Consider the following 16,186-nt stretch of genomic DNA (forward strand, 5'->3'; position numbering starts at 1 on the left):
TCGGTATTTTCTCGTCGACGAGACGTGGCTTTGTCAACGAGGCCTCCTTATGCCCTCATTGATGAACTCCCTGTGTTCGTCGACAAGGCCCTACGTAAAATTTCCTGGGCTATTACATTCAAGGTAGGTCCCTATCTTTTTACCAAACCCTAGAGGATTTTAGTCTGTTTTGCCCTAATATTTTTTAAATCTTATATACAAAATTCCTAATTTGAATATACTTGTTATTGAAGATTGGTTTTTTTTTTCATACAAATTTAGTAAATATTTATCATTGTGCTTGAACTTTAATTTATCCTGGTAATGGATGCACATCTTTTGTAAACGTGTTTTTTAATCTTAATATTTTTCCACTTTTATCTATTTGTATAACTGTAGATATTAATTAATGAATTCATACGGTTGACAGTAAAATATAAACTTTGTGACTTTTTGAGTCCGATCCCTGGTTTTGATAATGACAAACCGTATTTTACTAATATGTTTGTCTAAGTACTTGAACATGTTAATCTTTCAAAACACACACATGAAAGTGAAGTGGATGCCAGAAAGACCTTAAAGAGCACATACTCCCGGCATATTCATATATGGCATCTAAAGTAGCAAAAGATTGAAGACCTCTCTCTTTATTGTATTTGCATTTATTCTTCTGGGTATGTAATATTTAATATGGTCTGTAATATCTACATCACATACATGATAGGACTAAAAGTTCAATGACTATAGAAAAGACTTCGGCCGACCGACACCAGGTTTTTTAGGCTAAATTAAAATACCTAGACCTTAGATCGACCCTAGGTCCCTACACAATCACTTGCACAAATCCCTTATTTCTTAAAAATCATACCATGTGAATTGGGGGTAAACTCTAGCAAGAATCTGGACTTAAAATAAAATTTGAAAGGGTTTCAGTCGACCGAACCCAAAGCTATATAGAAGCTTCAGTCGACCGAACTTATTAGAGTCAACATATTGACTATTCGGTCAACCATTCTAAAATGACCTTGCACTCCATGGTTGATCGAACTGACATGTGGCTGACTCCCAACAACCTAGTTGACCGAACCACTAGTTCAAAATTGACTTAGTCAACCAAACCTCAGAAAATGGTCAATCAAACCTGCCTTGGTCGACTGAACCTCGAATGGTTCAAAATCGCCATGTTTCAGTAGACCGAACCTTCAGTTCAAAAATGTCTTAGTCGACTAAAGATCAAACTTAAAATATAGTCAACCGAAACCTCTCGAATTGAACATTTTTAACTGTAGTAAAACAACGTTAATTTTATTTAACCTTCATTAATATTTTCTAAAAAGACTCTTATGCCCCTCAACGGTTTTCATGCTCTTCCAAACTCCTCAAGTATACCAGAATATCATCGATATACACCACTACAAACTGATCCAAGTACTCATGGAAAACCCTGTTCATAAGATCCATGAACACTGCCGGAGCATTCATCAACCCAAAAGGCATGACTAGAAATTCATAGTGGTCGTATCTAGTACGGAAAGCAGTTTTCGCCACATCTTCAGATCTAACCCTCACCTGATGATATCCTGATCGTAGATCGATCTTTGAAAAGACCTGCATCCCCTGCAACTGGTCAAAGAGATCATCAATACGAGACAATGGATAACGATTCTTCATAGTCACCTTGTTGATCTCACGGTAATCAATGCACATACGCATTGACCCATCCTTCTTCTTCACAAAAAAAAGTAGAGCTCTCCAGGGCGAAATAATAGGTCAAATGAAACCCCTGTCCAGTAATTCCTGCAACTACTCCTTCAACTCCTAAAGTTATGCTGGAGCCATCCAATACAGAGCTTTAGAGATCGGTGCCTTGCCAGGCAACAACTCTATTGTGAACTCCACTTTACGATTCGGAGGTAAACCAAGTAAACCATTTGGAAACACATCCAGGAACTCGCTGACTACCCGAATATCCTCGAGTCTCAAGTCATCCCACAGTGGTTCCTTCACACAAACTAGGTACCCTTGACATCCTTCCAAGAGTAATCTCCTCGCCTACAATGCCGATAGAATTTATGGCGTTAAACGCACACATGATCCTACAAACTCATACTCCTGCTCCCTAGGAGATCTGAACACCGCCACCTTCCTAGGACAGTCGATCACAGCATAACTGGAGAACAACCAATCCATCCCCAATATAACATCAAATCCTGACATGTCGTATACTATAAGATTCGCCAGTAGCAACTTCCCCTGAATTACTACTGGGCAGTCTCCTAACATCCTCCTACAGAATGATACACTCCTAGATGGTGTAGCTACAGGCAATACTTCATCTGTGACTTGGGTCTCCACCCAACACAGTTTTAGAAAATTAATAGATATAAAGGAGTGGGTCACACCCGAATCAAATAAAACCACAGCTCTATTTAAAAGCAACATCATAATACCTGTCACCACATTTCCCGCATGCTTAGCATCCGTTGGAGTAAGCGAGTACACCCTTGCCGGAGCTGTGTTCACCTGATATGTCCTCTAGGATACCTGATTACTTCCTTTATTCTGACTCGAAGAAGGTGTACCCTTCTTTGGCACGTGACAATCCCAAGCCATGTGACCTGAATAGCCATAGTCGTAGCAATTACCCCCAAACGCTTGGCATTCACCGCTATGCCATTTATGGCACCTGGTACAATGATCACCTGACTAACTCATTTGAGAACCCTAGCGCTCAGTATTCTGATGATAACCTGAGCCCTTGATCTTCTTCTTCCATGATCCCTAACGAGATCCCAACTGAGAACCACAAGGTACTGACCTCTTCTTCAATTCTTGATCCACCTTATCCTCTCGGATATCGATCTCGATCACAGTGGCCTTATCCACCAAAACCGAGAATTCATGGATCTAAAGCATACCCACTAGTCTGAGGATGTCCTTCCTCAGGCTCCTTTCGAACCTCTGAGTCGTCTCGTACTTGTTCGAGATCAAACACGGCGCGAATTGGGATAGCTCTATATACCGAGCAGCACACCCCTGCACCGTCATACTTCCCTGAGTCAGAGCAGAAAACTCATCCGCCTTATGTCACGGATGGAAGCCAAGAAGTATCTGTCAAAGAAAACCTCCTTGAAATGGCTCCATGTCATCTCAGCAGAACCGGTCTTCTACTTCTCCAGAAGACTCACCGTAGTCCACCATCGCCCTACCTCCCCAGATAGCTAGAAGGTAGCATAGAGGACTCTCTTCCTATCAGTGTAGTGTAAGACCTCCAGAATCCTCTCGGTCTTCTCGACCTAGTCCTTTGCTATCATCGGATCATGTTCTCCTAAGAACGTCAGAGGATGCATGCGTTTGAACCTCTCAATAGTGCACCCCACAACAATAGGAAAGCGTTCGCGTCTTCTCACACTCCGCCCGATCTCCCGCAGGACCTGCCTCATCAACCCTTGAGGCACCGAAGGAGACTCATCACTCGCCATCCCTCGGAGCCACTCCCTAGGCCATTATCCTTAGGCTCCATTATGAAAACACAATACCAATCTATTAATACCCCTATAACACATACAATTAACACAATTATTTACGACTAATCATGTTAACTACCATCTCACGAGTCCAGGTATGTCCCATCATACCAACACGAAAGTCATCAATGGTTTGCCATGATTTTACTGAAATCGTCATTCTAGGAAAAACACGGAACACAGCTGACGAGTCCCTGTCTAGCAATAGAACAACCCTCGACCTACTCTACCTATTTCCAACATCCTATACTCTGGCATGTACATACAACTACGCCTAACCAAGTCTACAAAACCTAACAACCTAGTTAACTATGATACCAAGCTGTCACATCTCGAACCCGGTAATAGGACTCAGGGGTGAATTAGTAATCTAACCTAGCCCTGTTTCATACAAAACATCCATACATAGGACAGTGAATAAGGGCCCGACTCCGTGGGGTTCCCAGACACCCTATACACATCCATATACAAAAAAATATATGCAGCGGAAAATGGTCTTTCTATACACATCTAGTACCATATCAGAGTCTATACAAAAAGGAAATCCAAATCCATAATACAAAACACAACCCGGGTGTCAGCCAAAACCACAAAAGACCACTCGTTACAGTCTTAGTACTTACCCAAGTACCACTCGCAGTACACCGACCGCTACGCTCCCAACTCAAAGGACGTTAGTTCCGGTTGCTCGAAGGACCTGAAAAATATGTACGTACAGCAGGGGTGAGACACCTCTCAGTAAGGGCAGATACAAGTTATATTGGTGTGTGACATATCAGTGTTATCATGATACACAAAACATACACAGTTAAATGCAATTCCAATATTTTCACAAAACAGTTCCAGTATAGTGCATACATGCACACACACATGATCAAGTAACCCGGTGTCATCACACCCTTCGGCCCGAAGCAGGCCCACATTACATGGCGTCCCTAGCACATGGCTAGTCCCAAACTCCCATGGCATCGCACCGGTACAAACTGGTGGATCCACACCCTTCAATGATCAGCCGGTAAGGTAAGGCTCACGCCCTCGGATATAGAGTCGGACACTCTTGCCAAACATGGCGAGTGATTTTATACGCCCTCAGATATAGAGTCGGACACTCTTTCTATACCTGGAACAATTTAGAACCCAATTCCTATTGCATCTCAACAAAACACAACCATACATGCTCATATAACCAAACAAACCACACCCATTTGGTAATATAAAATCATGGTTTTCCAAACACATACTGTTTAAACAAGTCAAGGCATGGTCATCCCTATAACACAATATATATCACAATATATTTACGATTTTCCAACAAAACCAGGGATGTAGCCCGTCACCCCCTTTTTCCCAAAACTATAACATGAAAAAACCCATAGTTTTCCCTGCTAGATTCCCTCAAATGAGTAACCAAAATGCACACAGGACCATGGACCACAATTCCACCGAGTTTGATTTCAAAAATAATTGACATAAACTAAATCCCCTTATCTTTCCCCAAATGGTCAATCCCGAACTCTACGGCCCCTAAACAGCAAACCGAGTTCCCAAAATCTACAAAGCACAGTATAGAAAATGCTCACAACCTTATTATCTACATAACTATCGGATCATAATTGAAAACCGAGTCTTACCTCAATTTCGAGCCAAAACTCGAGAATGCACAAAACGAAAATTTGATCCGTAGAACTTGTAGAGAATCCTTCCTTGATCCTCGTGGTAAAGTCAGATCGTCGATTCTAGTGACGTATGGCGAAAAAATCTAGAAAGAGAGAAAGAGAGAGAGAGTAGGTTGAGTTTCTAGAAAGACAGAGAGAGATTTTGAGTTTTCTTAACTGAAAAGTAATAAAAATATCTATTTATAGCCCTTTGACTCGGCCGTCCTTGTTGATGAATGGCGTCCTCATCGACGATCCCATGCAGACAGCTCATTGACGAAACGGTGACCTCGTCAATGAGCCTGAGATTGTCGGTTTCTCGTAACCTCTCGGCTTCTCCTCATCAACGAGCACCTAAAATTTGTCGCTGAGAAACCTGAGGCCTTTGTCGACGAACTCTGGCTTCGTTGACGAAGCCTGCTCAATTACCATTTTAGCCTTCTCTTAATTAATTAAATCCATATATCACTATTCAGGTTCTTACAATTGATGCAAGTGTTCAAAGGCTCGTTCTTGTGCTTTGTGAAATACTTTTCAAACAAGTTTGATTACAAATATCTTGTATACTTTATACTTAATATTTGTTCTAGAGATATCTGAGTGTGCTTTTAAATTCTTTGTGGTTATTGCTTGTGATTGATATACACATTTTTAACACAAAGATATACTCACATCACTCTCACATATTGCTTGATAATATTGACATTATCTTGAGAGTAGTCACATTTAGACTTCACTGAACCTATACTTTCATTTCATACAGAAGTGCAATTCGTAATTGTATTGAGCATATCGTGGTACATATTTGCTTGTGTAGAAGCATTTGAATTGTACGCAAAAATTTATATTGATATGTTGTATTCTAGGCATGGCCTGAGGGGGTGTTAATCTAACCCGTAAGGATCAGCTTATTAAGATTGAGGTCAGCCCTGGTAATTTGACCTGATTGTAACTGGTGCCACTCCATCCATTAAGTGAGCAATAATGATAATCTTCAGACTTGCGAGTTGAGGCGGGGACGTAGGCAGTATTGGTCAAACCCCGATAATATTTCTTGTGTCTATTTTTATTTTTCGCACTTTAAATTTCAGCACTTGAATGCTTGTATTTAATTGTTTAAATATTTGATTGAGTTTATGACTGTATAAAAAGTTCCTAAGTTTGTGTAATATTGGTTAAGGAATCTGAATTGACTAAAAAGAAAGTTTTAAAATTTCCAATTCACCCTCTCTTGAGAATACACCAATTCCAACAAACTTCTTAAAAAGTTTTATCTATTAAAAGGTAAAATCTTACACGACGTGTGTATGTGTGTGTGTGTGTGTGAAAAGAGGTCTCTTGGCATTTTATAGGGAAAATAGGGATAGCAATAAATCATAAACCAATAAAATAAAGGTTGATGTAGGCTAATGAGGGTTTTGAAATATGATGAATGCGTTCATTTTCTGTACACTTTGTTTTTCATTGACCCAAATATTTTTTTTCTTTATTCAAACATATATCCATTGTGTGGTTGGTGTCACAATTTTACATTAATTTCATATTTTGGGACTTAATTTTTAAATCTTTAATTTAAATATGTGTGAATTTAGATAAAATATAATATATCTTATATTGAATTATATCTAAATTCGTATAAATTTAATTAAACACAATTCTTGTGTTTGTTGCTAAATGCTAATATTTTAGTTATATATGTAAAAACATATATGCCTTATTGTTGTAAAATAGTCTTTTGTGAGACAAAATTTTGTGATTTGACACATTAGAGCAGATAATATATTACTGAGTTGGACTTAACTCGGTTGGCTTAAGTGGTAAGGGCGACTTGTGACTTTGGTGACCCTAAGGTAACAGGTTCAATAATCCCTTGAGAATTTGCCCGATGAATTATCAAAAGTGAGTCAATGGGCTGGCAACTTTCATACCCCCGAGTTTAGTGCCGCACTATAGCATCCAAAGTAATGCCATGGTGGTTGGAATCCCTGGATTATAATATATATATATATATATAAAACTGAGTTTGACTAAAACCACTAATTAGATTTGATAGAAGTTTACGTTATTCTAAAGATTATTTTATGTGCATGGGTCCCGCACAAAAGTGTTATTCACTGAACTATGACATTAAAGGTCGAACATGTAAGTCTATCATGATCTCACAACAAGCACATATTGGAAAGCACAAGAACAATAAGATTTCAACATCATGAGTTGTCTTCTTACGCTATCAAATTATAAAATTTAATAGTTTAAAGTAGATAATATTTCATCAAATTAAGTTGTGTCACACTATTGCAGATGTATGATTTAATTTGAGTATTACAAAAATATATCTTAAGCTCTTTAAATAATAGATTAGTATTTATTTATAAATATTTTGGCATTAAAAATATTAAATATATTTACGCACTTTGTTTTTGACCTTCAATAAACACAATTATACGCATGGCAACCTTTACTTTTATATCAGAATTTTTTTATATAAAATAATTAAATAAGAGTCAACAAATGGTGTGACAAATATATATAAATATTTTAATGATAATGACATGCAGGACAGTCCCCCTTGTTGCTTATCATAATTAATAGTCATTATGGTAGCTCACATCTTTAGTTAATTAATTAATTTTTCCCTCTCTTTAATTGTGATAGATTTATAGTAAGCAAAGTTTACTAATTAATTAATATATAATAAAAAATTCAAGGTAGGAAAGTGTAATTATATGGGTGCACTTGATCATGTGCGATTCTAACAATCCCAATAAACTTATGTTTATTATAAAAATAAAACCCCTATTACCGTAATTATGTTTATCTATCTTCTTGCTTATATAAATATGTTGCTATTAATCAAATTTGTTCATTAGATTGGAGTTATACTGATATTTTTTATCTCAAAATTTTTTCACTAACTATTGTAAAACATGTGTATTTATGTGGATGTCTATCTAGATAATAGGTTACAACCTTTGAAATGTCCATATAATGGTTCATTATATGGTTAACCTTTGGAATGTCAATGTATTTGCCTATATAAGGACATGCTTTACAACAAAATGAGAATAAGATGATTAGCAACATCTAGTTCCTGAAGAACTAGACTATTGAATTTCTATAGTTCCAAACTTTTTTATATTTCTCTTTTATTTCATTTACAGCACGTTATCACTACGATCAAGTCTCTAATGATATAATAAGTTTTGTTGGTATAATTCTAAGGTAGGAATCTTGTTTCCTTTAACATTTGTTATCTATATAACTTTAATTTTTTGTCAAACTATATTTATATATTAACTATATCTCTTATCTTGAGTACGTGTCTTTAAATATTTTTATGTTGGGATACATGTGAGAATAACATTTCCATTTAATATTTACCTAATTTTGAATTTTTATTTGTTTTCAAAGTGACTTTGTGATGTCAAATCTCACACAACTTGAATTCGTTACCCTTGATATTTCTGGAAAAATTATTTGTCATGGGTACTTGATGCTGAAATTTACCTTAATGCTATGAATTTTGGAAGTACAATTGAAGAAGGAAATCAAACATCCCTATAGGATCGCGCAAAGACAATGATTTTCCTTCGATACCATTTACACGAAGAATTGAAAATTGAGTGTCTTACTATTAAAGATCCATTAATCCTTTGGAACAACTTAAAGGAGAGATATGAACACCAAAAAATGATAATTCTTTCAAAAGCTCGATATGATTGGATACACTTGCAACTGCAAGATTTTAAAATTGTAAGTGAATATAATTCAACCTTATTTAAAATTAGTTCTTAATTAAAGTTATTTGGAGAAAAATTATCGATGATGATATGTTAGAAAAAACATATTCAAATTTTCATACCTCGAATGTGCTCCTGTAACAGTAATATCGAGAGCGTAGATTTACAAAATATTTTGAACTAATTTCTTATTTACTTGTGGCTAAACAAAATAATGAGCTTTTGTTGAAAAATCATCAATTTCGTCCAATTGGCTAAACCCCATTCCCTAAAGTGAATGTGACTTTTTCTCAAGGTCGTGGATGAGGTCATGGTGGTAAAAGGGTCGTGGTAGGAAAAATTATTGAACCCGTGATGATCATCCTTCAAAGTTTGAAAGCAAAGGTGCTGAAAAGACTCAAAGGAGATGGACAAAGAATAAAGAAAGTTCTGAACAAAATAATAAAGTGTAAAATAATGACAATATTTGTTATAGATGTGGAACAAAAAGTCATTGGTCTTAAATATGTCGCCCTCCTAAACACCTAGTTGATCTTTACAAGACATCGTTAAAAGGAAAAGGGAAAAATGCTGAAATGAATTTGTCTAAACCCATTGATGCTAAGTATGAGTTTCCTTTGGATGTTGATTTTGATGTTTCTTATTTTTTTTAAGGATCCTGGTGGCAAAATTGATCATTTGATTGGGGATGGAAATGTCTACTGTTAAATTATCTTCATGTTTATGTTATTTTGAAAAAAATTAACTTATGTGATTTTTTTTTATTAAAAGTTTTACATATAATATGCTTGATAATATTTTGTTATCTTTTCTAATTCTTAAATTTTACTTTTCATTTACTAGATCATACAAAATAAACTTGATAAAATAGAGGATGACATGTGTTTGGTGGATAGTGGCACGACTTACACAATTCTTCATGTTAAAAAATATTTCTTGCAATTAACATTAGCTGAAATTAATGTTAATACAATGTTTGGCTCTACAAATGTAATACAGGGTTCTGGAAGAGTTCACATTATGTTTCCAAACGGAAAAAAATTGTATATTGATGATGTGTTGTATTCTAGTAGATCCCGAAGAAATCTACTAAGTTTTAAAGATATACGTCGTAATGGATATCATGTTGAAACCAAAAATGAAGGAGATATGAAATATCTTTTTATTACATCTACAGTGTCAAACCAAAAGATCATATTAGAAAAATTTTCAAGTTTTTCATCTGGCCTATATTTCACAAAAATAAGGATGGTTGAATCAAATTTTATGCACCGGAAGTGTTCCGAGCCTAGAAGTTTATACTTTGGCATGATCATCTTGGCCATCCTGGTTTAACTATGATGCAACGAATCATTGAAAATACACATGGACATCCATTAAAAGATCAGGAAGTTCTTTTACCTGGTGGTTATTTTTGTATTTCTTGTGTTCAAGGAAAACTACTTGTTAGACCTTCTCCATCTAAATTACCTTTAGAGTCTCCATCTTTTCTGCAAAGAATACAATAAGACATTTGTGGCCCAATTTATCCATCTTGCGGACCATTTCGATATTTCATGGTTTCATGGTTTTAATTTATGCTTCCACTCGGTGGTCCCATGTTTGTCTACTTTCAACTCGTAATGTTGCTTTTGCTAAATTTCTTGCTCAAATAATAACGTTAAGATCAAGTTTTCCTAATCATCCCATTCCGACTGTTCGATTAAATAATGTAGGTGAATTTTCTTCAAAAGCATTTTATGACTATTGCATGTCAATAGGAATAAGTGTTGAACATTCTATTACACATGTTTATACACAAAATGGTTTAGTGAAATCCTTCATTAAGTGTTTACAATTTATTGCTAGACCTATGCTTATGCGATCAAAGCTTCCTGCATATGATTGGGGTCATGCTATAGTGCATGTTGCATCTTTGATTAGAATTAGACCAACTGCATCTCCTTTTATCATTAGATATCTTGAACCACTAACATGCGATCTTTTTAGAGTAAGATTTCTAGATTGTCAATTTGATGAATCCGTTTTCCTGTCATTAGGAGAAGGAAAAGGTAAAGGATTAAAAACACAAGAAATTTTTTTGGAACACACCAACTTTTTCTAATCTTGATACACACACAAATCAATGTGCAGAATGCTGCAAATCAATTGCCAGATGTTTTTACAGACACCAAAAAGGGTCACTAAATCACATGTTCCGTTTGCAAATATTCCTGCTAGATTGATTGTTCCTGAAGAACACCTAATAGGAATAGCAGCTAATGAATCTAAAGTGCGCCAGAAGCGTAGTAAACCAATTGGTGCAAAGGATACTGTTAATTAAAAGAAAAAGGAAATGAATAAAAGTGACATTCCAAAAGAGTTCATTAACACTCAAGAAGAGGTTAAAAGAAATATAGATCAACAATCCCATATTTCCACAGAAGCAACATTAGAAGTGGTTCCAGTACCGAAAAATTATGAGATCTTATTAAAATTTGGAAATATGCGGAGAAGAAATGAAGTTGTTGTTGACAATGTGTTTGCATATGCGATTGCTTCAGAAATTATTAATGATAATGAGCCTACATCTCAAATTGTAGAAGAATGTCGATATCGAAATAATTGGCCAAAATAGAAAGAAGCAATACAGACTGAGCTAGACTCATTAACCAAACGTAAGGTATTTGCACCAGTAGTCCAAATACCTAAGAATGTCAAACCTGTTGGGTATAAATGAGTCTTTGTATGTAAAAGAAATGAAATGAATGAAATTGTGAGATACAAGGCGTGTCTTGTAGCATAAGGTTTCTCCTAAAGGCTTGGTATAGATTATAATAAGACCTATTCCCCTGTTATGGATGTAGTTACATTCAGATTTTTTATTAGTTTAACAGTTTCTGAAGAACTCGACATATGCCTTATGGACATAGTAACATCTTACTTGTATGACTCATTGGATAATGACATATATATATATATATATATATATATATATATATATATATATATATATATATATATATATATATTATATATATATATACAAATGTATTCCGTTAAATTACAAAGATCCTTGTTGGATTGAAGCAATCTGGGCGAATATGGTACAATCGTCTAAATGAATTGATTACGCGTAAAAATAGGATAATTAGGCATTTAAATTCATGCATTAAAGATCATAATTTTAATTAAATTCCTGATTATGTCTAATATTTTAATCAGTGAGTTCATTTGATAATTTTTAGATAATTATCCTATTTGTTGCCGAAAATTTATGGACAATTGTATTTCATTATTACAGGATAATTTTTGGACATTAAAATTGAAATTAGAGTGTATGCGAGTCGTGAGCATGAAGCAGTGCCATGTAGGTGAGCATTAAATGAGATTACGCATCAAAAATAATTTTCGGAAGCCGAGCCATATTCGTGAAGCCATGTGTGTGAGCTAGAGTCCAACTCAAAACTGTGAGTCTATGAGATGTGCTTAGCTCTTCTAGTAGTTAAATTGGAGCAGATAGGAGGGCCGTACGGGTTCGGCAACAAGAAGGGCACACCACTTGAAGAACTGGTTGTGTGTAAACAAAAGAAAGGAAGAAAAAAATATTTATATAATTGGCCCATCAAGTTAATGTGACCACGTACATGTGGAAGAGCCCATGCAGTTGAGTTCCTTGGGCATTCGTTTGTTGAGCTAGGTCTCATGAAGGGGCTGCCATGAGCATTTAATAAAGGCCCATGCAAGAGCGCAAGGAGGCTATGTGGGCACAAGGGTTGGCCGTGTGAAACAAGGCAGCCGAATACACTGAGCTATGTGCATTGGAAGAAAAGAAGAGGCCCATGTGGTTTGACAAGACCACGTGAGCCCATAAAGATGTGCGCTTGGGGGGAATAAGGAGACCCGTAGGGTTTTAGGGGGATAAAAAAAAGTAGCTAGGTCTTCTTTTTGCATAGCTGGGAGGCGTGCGCAGCAAGGAGGTTGCTGAACCTCCTATGTCTTCTCCTCTCCTTTTCTCTTCTCTTCTCTTCTGTTGTCTTCTCTTCTCTTCTCTCTCTTTTTTCTCTTTTTTTTTTCTCTTCTCTCGTCATCTTTCTCTCCTATGTTGCCGCCATGTGCTACCGCTACCGCTGATTCTCTGCCTTGCTGCCTGCTACTTCTCTGCCTTGCTGTCTGCTGTAGGCTGCCTACTGTGCTCTGCGACCCAAACAACTGCAGCCTTCTCACTCATGGCCACTCTCTTCCTTTTTCTCTCCATCTCCCTCTCTATTCCACCTCTCTCTCTCTCTCTCTCTCTCTCTCTCTCTCTCTCTCTCTCTCTCTCTCTCTCTCTCTCTCTCTCTCTCTCTCTTTCTTTCTTAAGTGTTTTTATTATTAAAGTTAGTGGTTGTTAGGACCTTGTGAGCAATCAAAAAGATATGACACCAGAAATTTAACGTGGTTCGGTCAAGATTGACCTATGTCCATGGAGCATACCACAAAATTCACTATTCGCTGGAAAATTACAACCCTCTCTTCTTCTCACTCTCTTCCTCCTCTCTTTATTCTCTCTACTCTCTGAGCTTCTTTTGTGTTTATTACATTCCTCAGCTCTCTATTTATAAAGTTGATATTTAAATCACAATTAAATACATTAAATTACAAATGGAAGTTTCATCCATCAAGATAAAATCAAGATAAATGGAGAGATAAATGGACCACGTTTCCAACTCAGCTCCAGCTCCTAGCTGTCTCTTGGCTCCAGCTACAACAATCTCCCACTTGGAGACGGAGATGTTTTCTTAACCAGTATCATAAATAAATGATGTGCTCAAAATATGTCTTCAGGCATGAAGACCAACTGAAGTTAAACACAACTTCAGCTTCTCTGTAGTCACCACCTTAGTTAACATATCTGTTGGATTTCTACTACCTTAGATTTTTTCAAGTATCAACACACCGTCCTCTATTAGAGATCTGAAGAAGTAGTAACACAATCTAATATGCTTAGTTCTGGAATGAAATGTGGAGTTCTTTGCCAGATGTATCGCACTCTGACTGTCACTGTGTAAAGCATTCCTCTCCTGCTTTAATCCAAGCTCCGTTAACAAACCTTGAAGCCAAATCATCTCTTTACTGGCTTTTATCATTGCTACATATTTAGCTTATGTAGTGGATAAAATAACAATCTTCTATATCTGTGACATCTAACTAACAGCTATTGAGCCAACAGTGAATATGTACCCGGTGGTGCTTTTGCGATGATCAGTCTCACCAGCAAAATCAGCATCTACAAATCCTCAGATTTTTATATCACTTTTTCTGAAACATAGGCACTTATCAATAGTACCACACAGATATTTCAAAATTCACTTCACTGCTTCCCAGTGTATCTTCCCTAGATTTGACATAACCCTGCTGACAGCTCCCACTGCTTGGCCAATATCCGGTCTGGTACCAACCATAGCATACATTAGACTTCCAACGGTTGAGGTGTATGGAGCCTTAGCCATGAAGTCTTTCTCTTCATTTGTCTGGGGAGACTGATCCTTTGAGAGACGAAAATGACCTACCAACAGTGTATTTACAACCTTAGCGCTGCTCATGTTGAACCTTTGTAAAACACGGCTGATGTACTTTGACTGAGATAACTACAATGTGCCTTGTTGCTTATCTCTAGAGATCCGCATCCCAAGAATCTGCTTTGTAGGACCCAAGTCTTTCATATCAAATTCCTCTGACAATTGCTGTTTCAATTTTTTGATTTCTTCAGTATCTAATCCTACGACTAGCATATCATCAACATATAATAGTAGAATAATATAGCTAGCACGATATCTTTTGAAGTAGCAGTAGTGGTCGACATTGCATTTCTGAAAATTGTTCCTCTGCATACAGCTGTCATATTTCTTGTACCACTATCTAGGAGCTTGTTTGAGACCTTACAAACTCTTTTTCAATTTGCATACAAGATTCTCTTTACCTTTTTCTGAGAAACCTTCTGGCTGTTACATATAGATTTCCTCATCAAGATCACCATGAAGAAATGTCGTCTTCATGTCCAACTGTTCAAGATGTAAACCCTCTGAGGCAACAATACTCAGAACAAATCTGATGGTTGTTAGCTTCACAACTGGTGCAAAGATGTTAGTGTAGTCAATTCCTTCCTTCTAGTCAAAGCCTTTAACTACCAACCAAGCCTTGTACCTCCTGGATCCATCATGTTCTTCTTTGATTCTGTAAACCCATTAGTTGTGCAGAGCCTTCTTACCATTGGGCAACTCAACTAGTTCCCATGTTTTGTTGGAGTTAAGAGACTTCATCTCATCTTTTATTGCAAGCTCCCACTTGCTCAAATCTCCAGCCTGACATGCTTCAACATAGTATTCAGGTTCTCCTCCATCTGTAAGAAGTAAATGGTTCACATACCTTCTGTTTGGTACATGTTGCCGAGAAGATCTCCTAAGCTCTGGTGTTGGAGTAAAAGGTGGTGGTGCAACAATCTACTCCACATGTTCCTCTGCCTGAGGAATCTCGGCATTTTGTTGAGAATTCTTGGTGTTATGCTGACATTTTCTTACATCTTATAAAACATCATCCACATTTACAAAGGTTGTTTCAGACTCTGTAGACTCTATTGTGTGTCTATCCTTGTACATCATCTTTTCATCAAAAATCACATCTCTGCTTCTGATTACCTTTTTTTTTTCATCATCCCAAATGCGGTATCCATATTCATCTCCACCATAACTAATGAAAGTGCATTTCAGGGATTTCGGATCCAGCTTATTCATGACATGATCATTGATATGTACATATGCAACACAGCCAAAAACTTTCAAATGTGAAAGTTTTACCTCTTTGTTACTCCAAACTTCTTTTGGTAGACTATAGTCCAATGGTACTGAAGGACTTCTGTTAATCAAATAAGCTGTTGTGTTGACTGCTTTTGCCCAAAACATCTTTGGCAAGCCTGACTGCATACGTATGCTTCTAGCTTTTTATGTCAATGTTATGTTCATCTGCCTGGCTACGCTGTTGTGTTAAGGTGTACCTGACACAGTTCTTTCCATTTAGATACCATGCTCATAACAGAATTTCTTGAACTCGGTGTCAACATACTCTCCACCGTTATCTGTTATCAACTTTTTGATTTTCAATCTAGTTTCGTTTTCTACCATCGCTTTCCAAATTTTAAAAGCATAAAAAACATCAGATTTATACTTCAGGAAGTAAACTCATACCTTCCGTGAATGATCATCGATAAACGTGACAAAATAATGCTTTCCACCTGTGGACAAAATGGTTGTTGGTCCCCATACATCTG

Source organism: Malania oleifera, chromosome 3 (genome assembly GCF_029873635.1).
Source record: "Malania oleifera isolate guangnan ecotype guangnan chromosome 3, ASM2987363v1, whole genome shotgun sequence".
Lineage (NCBI taxonomy): Eukaryota > Viridiplantae > Streptophyta > Magnoliopsida > Santalales > Ximeniaceae > Malania > Malania oleifera.